We start from the raw sequence: 15010 nt of genomic DNA on the forward strand, positions 1-15010 counted from the left end.
AGCAGTTTATCAGCCACAGCTGGAGCGCAAGGTATCTTGTCCTTGAAGCACGCTCCAGCCAGGGTTTCATGTGCAGGTGGTGATGGGGGGAGGTGAGGCAGGCCACAATGTGTTTCAAGCGTCTGCTGAATGTTGTAATGAATGGTACCCACATTGAATTCCTGGGGCAGTATTTAATGTGGGTGACCAGGGATGTGCCCATCCACTGCAAGGGCCAGCAAAAGCTTTGCGTCACCCCTTTGAGGGAAGACCCACGGCATTAAGACCCACTTAACTGGACAGCGGCGGACGGGTCCTGCCCGAGATCAAGGACCCCAAGGGTGAAAGTCATGCCCGCTGAGCACAACTGGTCAGAGACTGGCAACTCTATTGACTCGGCAGTGCTATTGGGAGGGCGGTGGTAGCTTTTGGTATGACATCCCTGATAGCGGGATCCCCACCTGCCACCTTTCCCCCTGATTAAATGCTCTATGTCACCCAACTCGCCATGGCAGTGGAGATTAAATTCCACCCCTGGGATAGGATCTTGTACTGAGTGTGGGTTCCCCACACCCTTGCATAAATTTCAGAATCAGGCTCGCCTAAAAGCTTAGCTTTCTCACCCCTATTTTGAATTTTGGGCGATGGCGCTTAAATTAGTATGAGGCGGGACTCACGTCCAACTCCAGGGGGACATCCCACCTTATAGAGCTGCTGGTCAATCAGAGGCCAACTGCTTTGCACACCCAAGCGCCAGTCGAAACAATGGCCAGTACTGGTACTGCAGGCAGGCCAAGGAGGTGGCATTCAGCGATGGAACTGGACAGTCAGGTAAGTTCGAGAGCTTGCTGAGGCCAGGCTGACAGGCTTCAGCAAACGGGCGGGGGAGGATGTGGGGAAGCTGAACTGTGGGGAGGGGCCTCTGATTGGCACTGGGGGTTATGCAAGAGATCAACTCCTCTCCTGCTACTTACACTGCCCAGCAGCATTAAACCTTGCAGGCTACACATTGTGTGCTGGCCTCTCCAGTTGCCTGGTACATCAGAGCAGCAGGGAAAGTTTAAAGAGTGGTTGATTCACTTGGACTTGGTGGCCGCAGTGTCGGTTTACTTGGGCAGCAGCACTTCCTGTATATTAAGCAGCACTTCGCCCCGAGTGATGGTCACCCCTCCCAGCATCTTGTTGCGTATGGCCAGCTCAGGTGCCTGGGGATAATGCGGGTCTTCTTATTGTTTCAGGCCACGTTGCCGACCAGCTTGAGGATTTCAGCCGTCAAGATACTCGAGCACGGCAGCCAGGTATACCGAGGCTCTGGTACCTACACTCTGGTACCTACCATAGCTGCCCTTTCTCAGGAGTCTGGAGACATGGCCCACCGGGAACTGCAAATCAGCCTGGGAGGAGCGACGCGTGGCCTTGGTCGAGACACTGCCACAATCTCACAAGCACATTTCACAGGGAAATTAGTCATTGTCCACTCAAGGGCCTCAGTTGGGCCACAGGCAGCCGACCACATTCAACAGCTCCCCTAGAGTTTGGAAGTCAGGGTGAAGGGGCGGGGTTGCCATCAATGACACCATGTTCTAACTTACAGGTCCACCCACCTGCTTCCCTTTTGCTGGTAAAACTCCCCCGCTGGAACCAGTAACTGAAATGAAGTCAGACTTTATCTAATGGCACAGCAGTGCAAGGGGTGCGGGCGGGGAGGAGGGTGAGTGGAATGGTGGAGCTTGTTTGGGATGTACATTCACACACAAAGGGATGACGTGCTAGTACCTACGACAGCACCAATCTCCAAGGGCCTGTATATGAAGAGCGCTCAGCAAAGCCTGGACAGTCTGTAACCCAGAGACAGATTGCAGCCTGGATCTCACTACATTCCAAACACTGCAGACTTCACTGGCTTCCATCCAGATCCACGTCCACATTTCATTTTGAATTTTGCTGGTAACAGTGACCTTAAAACAGCTGAGGATCGGGATAAAGGGAGCAAAAAGCGAGAAATATCCACCAGCCCTCCCTTCACCCCAATCCTCATCCATAAAATTCACTGCTAGCAGCAAAAAAACGAGGATCTGGCCGTAAACCACATTAAAGAGATGATAAAAAGGAGGGAGATAAGAAATTAGTCAGAGCAGCCTCTGTCCATCTTGTACTGTTCTATGATTCTATTATATAACAGAAAGAGACAAATAGAGATTTGGTCAGGGCAGTGACCCCGTTGCTGGCAGTCAGTCAATGCATAAAGAGAATAAACAGTTGCGTCGCCAGTGCCCCCGACAAGGGGGTCTGCAACTTGTGGTTCCGAAGCCCCGTGCGACTCTTTAACATCTCATCAGCTGCTCCTAGCCATATCCAGTTGAATCACATTCACATGATAACAAAGCCTTTAAACTTAAAGGCAAGAAAAATAAGAACCATGGGCGGCATTCTGTGATCCTGAGGCTAAGTGTTGACGCTGTCAGAAACACCGTCGCCTTTCTCGATGGCGTCAGCACGGCCTCAGGATCAGCAAATCCGGCCCCTACAGGGGGCCAGCACAGCACTGGAGCGGTTCACGCCGCTCCAGCTGCTGATCTCGGCGGCAAATAGGCACCGCTGGATCCGCACATGCGCATTGGCTTCCTTCAACGCGCCGGCCTCGGCGCAACATGGCACAGGACTACAGGGACGGCGCGGAAGAAAGGAGGCCGACAGTCAGAGAGGCTGGCCCGCTGATCGGTGGGCCCCGATCGCAGGCCAAGCCACATCGGAGGCCGCCCCCCCTCGGGGTCAGACCCCACCCCCCACAGACTGACCCCCGACCCTTCCACGCCAAGTTCCCGCCGGCTGAGAGCAGGTGTGGACGGTGCCGGTGGGACTCGCCGTTTTTACGACGGCCGCTCGGCCCACCCCGCCAGCCGCGTAGAGCATGGCACGATTCACGCTGGTCATGGGGATTCTCCGGCTCAGCCCCAGGCTAAGAGAATCCCGCCCCATGATTTTATATTGGGGGTAAAAGGCAAATTAATATGTTGCACATCAAATGATCACTCGTAATCTGAATAAACTGGCTTGATCGGCGCAGCTACACCTTAGGTTTGAGGAGGAGGTTTGACAGTCGGAACGTTTATTATTTCGAGTAGAGCTGAGACGATACATTACTCCAAATGTGTTATTAGAAGCTTTTTTTTAAGCTCCTGTGAATCAATAGCCAAAACAATTATTAATTCTACTCATTTCAAGTTAAAGTTCATTTATAAGATTGTTTTGCTAAATCATTATCAGTAATGTCAAGGCAAAAATCTGATAGTTTAGTTAGGTCTACTTTTCTTTTCATTTCTTTCCTTTGTGATATACAAATTCAATACATGGATTTTATCTATACATGTAAATTATGCATTCCTCCAGCTTCACTCGGCAATTTGTCAACTATTTGGTTTAGAACTGTCAAGTTTCATTTTGCGCACCCAATAAGTTCTTCAGGTAAAAATGGTTGCAGCACAGTAACGCATTGGTTAGCACTGCTGCCTAATGGTGACGAGGACCCGGGTTCAATCCCGGCCTTGGTCACTGTCCGCGTGGAGTTTGCACATTCTCCCCGTGTCTGCTTGGGTCTCATCCCCACAAACCAAAGATGTGTAGGGTAGGTGAATTGGCCACGCCAAATTGCCCCTTTCTCTTCCCCCCCCTTCCCTTCCTCTCCCAGCATATCAGGAGGACATCTCCCCACCCAACACTGGAAGAACTACTCCCTCCGGACTCTCCCCCCCACCTTTTTGATTGAGCGCGTGGTTTACTGTTTCATCTGAAGGGCTGCGCCCCTCACAACACATCACTCAATCACTGCCCTTTCCTGGGGCATCAGCCTGGACCATAGGCCCCTTCTGCAGAGCAGGGCATCAACAGACAACTTTCTGATTCAGAGGCAGGGTCCATACCCGCATGGCCAAGGTTGACATCTATCTGACTTCTATGGTTTGACTCAACTAAGATAGAGAGTAGAACTAAATGCATTGTGTTAATTGCATGCTGCCACTCACAGACAGTCCTCTCCCCCCCCAAACCCCCTCAAATAATCCTATCAGTAGCACTCTCTTTAAACCAAGGACACAATGGAGTTGAAAACTGAACAGGTTGTGTTCTGCAATGCAGAGTAAACCGTAACTCTGAGTTAAATCCAGAGATTTTCATCTATAATCTAGACAGACAGTGCTGAAATGAAAATGAAAATCGCTTATTGTCACGAGTAGGCTTCAAATGAAGTTACTGTGTCAAAGCCCCTAGTCGCCACATTCCGGCGCCTGTTCGGGGAGGCTGTTACGGGAATCGAACCGTGCTGCTGGCCTGCTTGGTCTGCTTTCAAAGCCAGCGATTTAGCTGTGTGCTAAACGGGAGTGCTGCAGTGTCAAAGGTGCCACCTTTTGGATGAGAAGTTAAACGGAGGCCTTGTCTATCTTTGTTGGTGAAGATAAAAAATTTCCATGTCACTGTTCAACAAAGAGCAGGGGAGTTTCCTTGTCAAGATTTACCCAACACCACCAATAGTGATTCAGGTTATTTATCATGTCTCTGTTTGTGGGAGCTTTCTGTGTGCAAATTAACATTGCAACATTGACCATATTTCGATGTTAGTTCATTGGCTGTGAAGTGCTTTGGAAAGTCCCATATTTATGAAAACGGTTGTTTAAGTGCAAGGTTGCTCTCGCTTTTTGAGGTCATCGTTGCAAATTCCAACGCACGATTTATAAATACAGCTCCATCCCAAAGCAACAAGGTGAAAATACAGAAAGAAGACACAATGCCAGCACGTGAGATCACTCCCCTAACCTTGTACTCCTGAAGATACTGAGTTAGGCTGACTGGCATCCATCTCTGTACCCTATAATCACCGTACTCTGACTTAACCGGCTGATAACACTTCCCATGCTAGATACAGAGCAGACGATGGACCTTGGACTGTCTCTGCGCTATGCTGCAGAAATTTGGCAAACTGTTCGTCACAAGCACAGGATCTGCGGCACAGCGAGAAAAAGAAAGAAAAGGGAGTTGCATTTATATAGCACCTTTCAAAATCCCAGGCTGTCCCAAAGCATTTTGACAGCCAATGAGGAACTTTTGAAGTGTAGCTACTTTTGCAAGGAAATGCGGCAGGTGTAGGAAATGCGGCAGGTGTAGGAAATGTCATGCTATGCAAACATGCAACCAATGAACACTCAGAATAGGACACAACCAACGGGCAGGCAGGACACTCAGGTGGCATCACCACAAGGGGCATGACATTGTTATGGGTCAGGGTTTAGAGAACCCCAAAGTGTATCATGGAGTTCACCTGACCCTCAATTTTTAATAAATTGTGGTATGGGGAGCACACGGCTCACTCTACAGGTGTGGTACAGCAGAAATGGAAAAGTATTTTTTAAAGCAAAACAATGTTTATTCTATGAACTCAAGTTAACTTTTTTAAAACATACAGTGAACATCTTAGCACCCATTAATTCAAATACAACCCCCAAAGAATACAACACTAAGTAATCCTTTAAGTTTTCCTTTTAACATCTATAAGACTTAAAACACCTTTTACCAGAAGCACATCAGGTTAAAGTCATTACTGTTATTAGTTTTAAATCACTAGGATTGATTGACAGTCTTTAGATTACAGAGAGAGATTCATACACCTTCTCACTGTGACCAGCTATCCAGCTCTGAAAACGAAACTAAACACACCCTGCAGCAAACAGCCTAAAACGAAAGTAAAAAGCTGACAGACAGTCCAGCTCCACCCACTCTCTGACATCACTGCAGTAGTAAACACCCATTTCTTAAAGGTACTCTCACTACAGATATTTATATACACACCCATTTATAAACACCATTTCTTAAAGGTACTCTCACATGACAACATAAACACTATAAAAGGAATGAGGCACTCACACCCTGCCTCTTTCCACAGACAGACATCTAGAGAGTCAGACAGGGTTGATCAGCAGCATCAAACCCCAGCACGTGGCTAAGAGCAAGCTGTTACAGTTAGACTGAGTTACTACAGTTAGATTAGCAGAGAGTCGAACTCATTTGAGAACTGTGTTAATAGTTCAATAAACACGTTGAACTCATTTCAGAGTCTGGAGCATCCTTTAGTTAAGACTGCATCAAGTAGCAGCCTGTGTTAGCCGAAGCAGCATAATACAACATAAAATGCAGCAGGTTTCTGCACAGCAAGATCCAGTGGAACATGTCAATGGTGAGATTAATCTGTTTGAGTGACTCCGGTTATGGAATAATTGTTGACCAGAACACCAAGGACAGCTCCCCTATTTTGTTTGAAATAGCACTGGAGAATCTTTTACATTAACCAGACAGGGCAGAACGTCTCATCAGAAAGCTGACACGTTTGAAGCACTGACCAAAGCTTATGTGCTCCTGTCCACTGACGTGGGATTTGAACCCCCGATTTTCAGACTCAGAGTTCAGTGCACTACCACCGAGTCCTGGCGGACACCCGGAGCTACAGAATGATGAAGCAGGGAGGGCAGGCCGAAATCACCCCGAGGTCAAAACCCATACTCGCCGCTGCCCTTGAAATACTATGGTAGGCAACCTCAGCATGTCCAGCCAGGCACAGTCCTAAGAAACAAGAGAATCCACACTGGAACTTTGACTTTTTTTATTTTTCCAATTAAGGGGCAATTTAGAGTGGCCAATCAACCTATCCTGCAAATCTTTAGTTTGTGGGGGTGAGAACCACGCAGACTCGGGGAGAAAGTGCAAACTCCACACAGTGACCCGGGGCTGGGATCGAACCCGGGTCCTCGGCACCATGAGGCAGCAGTGCTAACCACTGCACCACCATGCCACCCTGTCTGTGTGACGTTTCCACGTTCACTGTTACTTCACAGCGCCAGGGTTTCATGTTCGATTCCCGCTTGAGTCACTGGCCGTGCAGAGACTGCACGTTCTCCCCACGTCTGCATGGGTTTCCTCTGGGTGCTCTGGTTTCCTCCCACAAGTGCTGAAAGATGTGCTGTTAGGTGAATTGGGCATTCTGAATTCTCCCTCAGTGTACCCGAACAGGCGCAGGAGTGTGGTGACCCGGGGATTTTACTGTAATGTTAATGCAGTGTTGATGTCAGCCTACTTGTGACAATAATGACTATTATTAATCTTCTCATTTCTGCATCGGTTCCCTCCAGTTTCCTCCCACAGTTCAAAGATGTGCAAGTTAGGTGGATTGGCCATGTTAAAAAATTTCCAGCCCCTTAGTATCCAAAGATATGGAGCTGGATTCTCCGTTGCGTGACGCCAATTTTTCCACCAAAAAATGTTTGACACAGGTTTCGCATGCTCCGCCCCCTCCGAAACGGCGTCATTGCGGTGTCCACGCACGCCTTTGGGATGGCATCAGGTTGTCACCTGAAGGCCCTTCCCCGATGCACCATGCCCGATGAGCCGAGTTCACAACCGCGTGGTTCACTCATGCCCTCAGCCGTGCGGGAATCCAGCATTCAGCCCATCTGGTCTGCCATTGTGCTGGCTATTTGAAAAGAATATCCAATTAGCCCTTCAACCTGCAAGCTTTTCCTATTTTTTATAATTCACAACCAAAACTGTTCCGTCTGATTTATCTCTGGAGCACTACTAAATTACCCCAGGAGATAAATTAGAAGGAACAATTTTGGTTGGGAATTATATAAAAATATTCGTAGACCTAGGGGGTTCAGTGATGATAGAGTAACAGTCTGTTTAACCGGGATCTATAATTGCAGCGGCTGCCTCAAGGGTTTATCAATGGTGGAGGAGGAGGGTTGAATTCAATATAATCCTCATTGAAATAAATTTCTTCTGTATACCAACCGTGAGATGAACCCCTGAACTTTGGTCAGAATGGGCAGACAGCGGCTGAATTTAATTCGGAGGTGAAGTGAACAGAGAGTTCTGGCGGGGGCAGGTACGGCTAGTTCATGAACACAACAAGCAACCCCTTCTGACCGACAGGATTGCCGCATTCAAAACTGTTCTTGTTTTTTGATCCCCAGCAGCCAATTTTCACTTCACCTCAAGGGAAAGCAAATAAATTGTCTTCTACCGAATATGCACGAGCAAATTTCCAAGCCAAGGAAAGGCAAGATTTGGAAGGTCAGGGGAAATTTTAACGCTAAAGAAATTGGGCTGGGTATGTATAACTATCCCAAATATTCAACATGTTCAATGGAGCAGAATCGTGTGAAGTAGACGTTTATCGACCCGCAATCAGCAATTTGGAATCATGGGGCGCCATCTCACGGCGGTGTCATCCCAACGCGAGAGACCCCGGGGGTCTCCTCTCCCAGGTGATCGAGGGGCCCCTGGGTGGTCAGGCTTTGGACAAGGTGGCACCTCCGACAGGGTGGTGTCCTGGTGTCACCTGAGCACCCTGGCACTGCCACCCGGGTGCCACTCTGGCCCAGGTGCCATTCCAGGCTGGCAGGGGCACTGCTGCAGTGCCAGGCATCTATGCTGGAGATTGGGCCCGGGGGTGCCCTGATGAGGTGGGGCGTGGGGTTTCCAGGACCCCCTCACAGGTGGGTTGAGGGGCTTTGGAGGCCACAGTGGGGGGGGGGGGGTCTAGAGATTGGGACGCCCTGATCGCCTCCTGCAGTGGCGAGTGGAGCTCGTTAATGCAAGAAATGGGCCCGAGTACGGCCTCGGATGGGCTTTCCTTGCCGAGGCCCTGAAATGTATCAAAATACCGGTTCTCTAGCGTGGTCTATCTCGGCGCTGCGAGCGCCGGGGAAACATTCAGTTAAACATTCTCAACACAGGTCTCTGTTTCATTTCCATTAAATCATGTCAAAAGCACACTTTCCCAGGCTGACCTTCCAATGCCATGCTGGAGGAAACATTAACTGGCGACCTGTGCTCTGCAACATTGCGCTGCCACAAATCCACCGTGTAGTTAGCACAGCACGATTGCCAGGAGTGCAAAAAAATCCAGCTCTGCCATTGGTAGAAGACATCACCCACCCACCCAGCAAACACTTCATCTCAAGGCGGCCAATCTGGACCAACCAGCCTGAGTTAGGCAGTCCTGCTGCCAACTTGTGGAAGGGCTTGTGGCAGTACACCAACGACACAGCTCAGAACCAGCGCTTGGTTGGTGATCTCACATCGGAAATCCCAGTCTTCGACCTCCCACATGGCAAACAGATCAAACAGAACAGGTTTCGCATTGCAGTCGTACCCTGCCGCCAAAAGCTCTTCCGCCGGGGACATGGTGACTCATCCCTGAGCAAATAATGGTGCGGATAATCGACAAGTGCCCCGACCGTGCTTCAGTGGCTGTCTCACTCCCAGGCTGATGACGAGGCTGCCAACTGACTGAAGGGTAGGCCAGACTGGGTAAAGGTGGCAGATTTCCTTCCATAGTCAACACCATTGAACCAGGTGGGTGTTTACCACAATCGATGATAGTTTCATGGTCACCATTACTGAGACCAACTTTCAATCCCAGATTGTATGAATTGAATTTAAATTCTATCAGCTGCCATGGTGGGATTTGAATCTACGTCTCCCCCTCGCAGATCAACAACATGGTCACCTGGATTAGATGTCCATTGACACTACCACTACACCACCGTCTTCCCAATAACAAGTCATCGGACAAATTTCTAATTTGGGAGACTATGTGCTCCTGCTGGGAGTGCAGATCAGAAAGCAATTCACTTCCTTTGGCAAGCAAATTGATGCATGGCGAGGATTGCAAGGTATTCCCGAAGGAATCCCGCTAAAGTGGTCCCATTTTGAGTGTGAGAGTTAATTACATTCTAATCACTGCCCCTTCCCCCTTCACGCTTGAGTGATTTTGAAGTGTTCAGCTGGAAATTGACATCACTTAGCTCTCTTTGAAGTGGTGATGTTTGTAAACATTGTGGTCAGAGCACTTCGGAGTTACTCAACCATGAGGTAAGATGCATGCAGCAAAGCTGCAACTGTGTGTACATGGAAGCTGTTAATCACAACCTAGTGAAGGAAATGAATGAATAGCTTAACAGCTCAAGGATCAGAAGGTGTTTAAATACAGGTCACTGCTTCCTCTTGGACACTTGATGCTTCCTGTGTCTGAGCCACCAAGTGTATGCCCAGGTGAGTGTTACAACAGTCATTTTTTTCACTGCCTCTGTCTGGACCTTTGCTGTTCGTACTATATATAAATGATTTGGAGGAAAATGTAACTGGTCTGATTAGTAAGTTTGCAGACGACACAAAGGTTGGTGGAATTGCGGATAGCGATGAGGACTGCCAGAGGATACAGCAGGATTTAGATTGTTTGGAGACTTGGGCGGAGAGATGGCAGATGGAGTTTAATCCGGACAAATCTGAGGTAATGCATTTTGGAAGGTTTAATGCAGGTAGGGAATATACAGTGAATGGTAAAACCCTCAAGAGTATTGACAGTCAGAGAGATCTAGGTGTACAGGTCCACAGGTCACTAAAAGGGGCAACACAGGTGGAGAAGGTAGTCAAGAAGGCATACGGCATGCTTGCCTTCATTGGCCGGGGCATTGAGTACAAGAATTGGCAAGCCATGTTGCAGCTGTATAGAACCTTAGTTGGGCCACACTTGGAGTATAGTGTTCAATTCTGGTTGCCACACTACCAGAAGGATGTGGAGGCTTCAGAGAGGGTGCAGAAGAGATTTTCCAGGATGTTGCCTGGCATGGAGGGCATTAGCTATGAGGATAGGTTGAATAAACTCGGTTTGTTCTCACTGGAACGACAGAGGTTGAGGGGCGACCTGATAGAGGTTTACAAAATTATGAGGGCATAAACAGAGTGGATAGTCAGAGGCTTTTTCCCAGGGTAGAGGGATCAATTACTTGGGGGGGCATAGGTTTAAAGTGCGAGGGGCAAGGTTTAGAGGAGATGTACGAGGTAGGTTTTTTACACAGAGGGTAATGGGTGCCTGGAACTCGCTGCCGGAGGAGGTGGTGGAAGCAGGGACGATAGTGACATTTAAGGGGCATCTTGATAAATACATGAATAGGATGGGAATTGAGGGATACAGACCCCTGGAAGTGTAGAAGATTTTAGTTTAGACGGGTAGTATGGTCGGTGCAGGCTTGGAGGGCCGAAGGGCCTGTCCCTGTGCTGTACTTTTCTTTGTTCTTTGTTGGACTGCTCTCCAGCTTCTTGTCAGGGATCTGTTTCCTGGGGGAGTCTGTGGGGGGTGTCCCTGTTTCGGGCATTTCTGAAAGGCCTCCCTATTTAGAGGGTATCTGTGGGGAACCCTCTTTTTAGGGGGCATCTGTCGGGTTCTCTTTATCGAGGTCTCGGGGGGGGGGGTCTGGTGGGGGTGGCTTGGGCAGGTCTTGCACTGTTGGGGGGTGGGGGGGGCGAGGATTGACCTCAGATTGGTTTTGGGGGCAACTCTCTTAAGGAGTCATCCGCTCGGCCCACGGCAAGTTCCACCACATCAGGGCCACGCGGGGAAATACTTGTTGTGATTCTCACCAGGTGATTCCCGGACCTGAAAATTCCAGGGGCCGGGGAAATATGGTGCCCGGCCCGCTATGGCGCGTGGGCGCGAACCTCGATCCCGCTGCCAACGTGGGCCGGAGCATTGGAATCGATCTCGTTCTTTTTTGAATAATCTTTATTGTCACGGTTACGGTTACATTAACACTGGAATAAAGTTACTGTGAAAAGCCCCTCGTCGCCACATTCTGGCGCCTGTTATGGGACACAGAGGGAAAATTCAGAATGTCCAATTCACCTAACAGCACATCTTTCAGCACTTGTGGGAGGAAACCGGAGCACCCGGAGGAAACTCACGCAGACACAGGGAGAATGTGCAGACTCTGCACAGACAGTGACCCAGCCGGGAATCAAACCTGGGACCCTGGAGCTGTGAAGCAACAGTGTTAACCACTGTGCCACCCTGATGCCTGATTGTCCGCCGCAATGGTGACCCCACTACCAGTGGCAGTGAATTCCCCCCATTATTATCTCTCCGGAACATTCAGACCGCTGACAGTTGTGGAAAGAAAGAGGAAAGGGATGAAGGTATAACTGAAAGAGATTCTGCTGCCTGGTGTGATTGCTCCACGTTTTACAATGTACCACAATTGTTTTAAATAAGAGTGCACATGTCATTGTATTCATAGAGCTCGTGACGCCCAGCTAGAATGGGTGGCACCCAGCACTGCCCTATTGCTGCTGGGTTTGCAAGCTGGCTCAGACGTCTGGAATGACATGAGTCAATCCTGTTGCCTGGGGATAACAAATTCACTTTGGGCCATCCTTACCCAACACAGACTGGAGGAGCACCATCTCATCTTCCGACTAGGCATGTCACAGCCTTATTGACTCAACTTTGAGTTCAACAACTTTAGACAGTAAACTTTCTCTTCCATCTCAAACCTCCCCCCTCCACTTTTGTAGTTTGTTGTCTGTCCGTTTTTCAGCTCTCCGACTTGCCCCAACACAACCCCACCCCTCCCCCACATGACCACCTTTCTCTGGCTGCTCAGGTGCTCCCATTAACACATTCTGCTATCTCACCTTTTACCACAGGCACAGTAGCGCAGTGGTTAGCACTGCTGCCTCAAGGCGCCAAGAACCCGGATTCGATGCTAGTCCCGGGTCACTGTCCCGTGTGGAGTTTGCACATTCTCCCCTTGCCTGTGTGGGTCTCACCCCCCACAACCCAAAAAGATATGTAGGGGAGGTGGATTGGTCATGCTAAATTGCCCCTTAATTGGAAAAACGAATTGGGTACTCTAAATTTATAATTTTAAAATTAGCACTATTAGCACTCTTCATCCCTTAATGGCACCATTAACGCTCCCCTTTGTCTCATGTCCAGGACAAATTTGCCCATACCTCCTTTGTCCCGACCTATCTCTGGTTTTCTATTCTGTCCCACCTATTCTGTCCCACCTCCTCCGTCTCCTTTCCAATTATATAATTCTGTATATTTCGAACATTTCCCATCTTGGCACCATAATTCCTTAATAGCATTGTCAAACAAAAATCTCTCAAATGTACTTCTGAAATTTTCAATCACCTTCGAAAACCAACGGAGGGAGAGAATTCCAGACTGCATTCCACTACTCCTGGGCCAGGATTTTACGCCCCCCCCCCCCCCCACTCCTCCCCCCCCCCCCCCCCCCCCCCCCCCCCCCCCCACTCCTGCCTGGTAGGGTATTATGCTCCCATCAAACTGAATTGAGATTTAAATGATCTGCCAAGGGTAGACGCGCACCATGGGGCTGTAAAATCCTAGCCCTTGTGTGAAGATGTGGTTTTTCACAGCACCTCTAAAAGGCCCAGCTTTCATTTTAAGGTTATGCCCCTTTTTTTCCTGAGCTCTGCCATCTGAGGAAATACTTTCCTCTGATCTATCCCATTCGATCCCTTTAGTCATCTTAAACTGCCATTGTGTGGTCTGCAGCGCTCCAAAACGGCAGCGGCCCACCAACACCTTAGAGTCAAAGAGGCAGAGTCAAGTAGGGTGCTCTTTCCAAGGGCCGGTGCAGACCCGATGGGCCAAACAGCCTCCTCTGCACTTTAAATTATATGATTCTATGCTAGAGGTCTACATCAGTTTCTTTCTGTCTACTCTACCAATGCCCCTCATAGGGCAATTAGGGATGGGCAATAAATGTTGGTCGAGCCAATGACACCACATCCAGAGGTCCCTGCTCCTAATAACTAAATCACACATACTCACCGATAATGAGAGCATGTAGACAGTGTCCGCTGCGAATGGACACCTAACCGAGAGACAGAAAACCACTGGCACCAGCAACCAATCCTCATCAAATTACTACATCATATATAGCTCGACATCATCTCTATTTATAAATGGAGAGAGAGAGACTTGTTTCCTTCGGGCCAAAGTTCAAATGGTAGCATTTGGTAAATGAAAGAGATGAAGAAGCTTTGCCTACTTCACGGAAGGTTCTCCTTTCCTTGTGAAAGAAGAATGCAAAAGAGGCCAGTCAGCCCATTTGGGCTGTACCAACCCTCCGCTAAACAACCCAAAGTCAATCGCATCGCTCCACACTCGCCCCATGGCTGTTTTTACATTCAAGCATGGGTGCTGTGTCTGAATCTCTCTTTGTTCCTGGAAATCTACTAAATTCCGTTTATTCATTTTGGAATTTGAAGTATCCTGCCCTCGGCGAGTTGTGAAAAGGACAATTGTCCACTTCTAAACCTCACAGGAGGTACAAATTGAGAAGTCTGATTTATCTTCAGTTGGGGTTTAGAGAGATCATGCCATTGCTCCTCTATAAATGTTTATGGGATAGATTTCTCCCTCTACCCACCACATCACACCTCCCCCCACCCCCCCTCACCCCCTTGTCCATCTCTAACTGAAGGGTCGTCGCCAGTGAGAAAGGCCCAGATGGAACAGTTAATGAGCTTTATCAAGGAAGAATCTCACCAGCAAAGGAAGGAGATGCACAACGTCTGGTCGAAGGCGATTAAGGGGGCAATGGCACCTTTGCGGGGGTCGCTGGACTGGGCTGAAAAGTGCCTCATGGTACGTGAGGTGGAGAAGATGATATATGACCAGAGCAATTGGGTTGTGGCTTTGAAGGCAGTGGTGGGTATCCTAGGGGGAGTCACTACGGGAAGAGCAGGAGAGCAGATTCGGGCGACAGAGTTGGCGAATTGTGGGTCTGCCAGAGGGTGTGGAAGGAACGAGTGCCACCAAGCACGGTGTCAAGGATGCTCCAGGCTGGTGGAGGAAAAGGTGTTAGACAAGGCCCCAGATAGGTTGAAGACTTGGGCAGAGAAATGGTAAATGGAGTTTAATCCGGACAAATGTAAGGTAATGCATTTTCAAGAAATCACATGGAATGATTTCCTTCATCGGACGTGGAATCGAGTATAAAAACTGGCAATTCATGCGACAGTTGTGTAGAACCTTGGTAAGGCCGCCATTAAATATTGCGCACAATTCTGGTTGCCACACAGAGAAGGATGTGGAGGCTTTGGAGAGGGTGCAGAGGAGGTCTACCAGGATTTTGCCTGGTCTGGAGGGCGTTAGCTATGCAGAGAG

At 48.9% G+C, this 15010-nt stretch overlaps 1 protein-coding gene across 4 annotated transcripts in view; it reads right to left on the minus strand.

The window, feature by feature from the left end:
• Window positions 1-15010, minus strand: part of map7d1a (MAP7 domain containing 1a) — a 315894-nt gene that overhangs the window by 164365 nt on the left and 136519 nt on the right. The gene's annotated exons all lie outside the window — the stretch shown is intronic.

The sequence above is a fragment of the Scyliorhinus canicula genome, chromosome 1 (genome assembly GCF_902713615.1).
Source record: "Scyliorhinus canicula chromosome 1, sScyCan1.1, whole genome shotgun sequence".
NCBI classification, from domain to species: domain Eukaryota; kingdom Metazoa; phylum Chordata; class Chondrichthyes; order Carcharhiniformes; family Scyliorhinidae; genus Scyliorhinus; species Scyliorhinus canicula.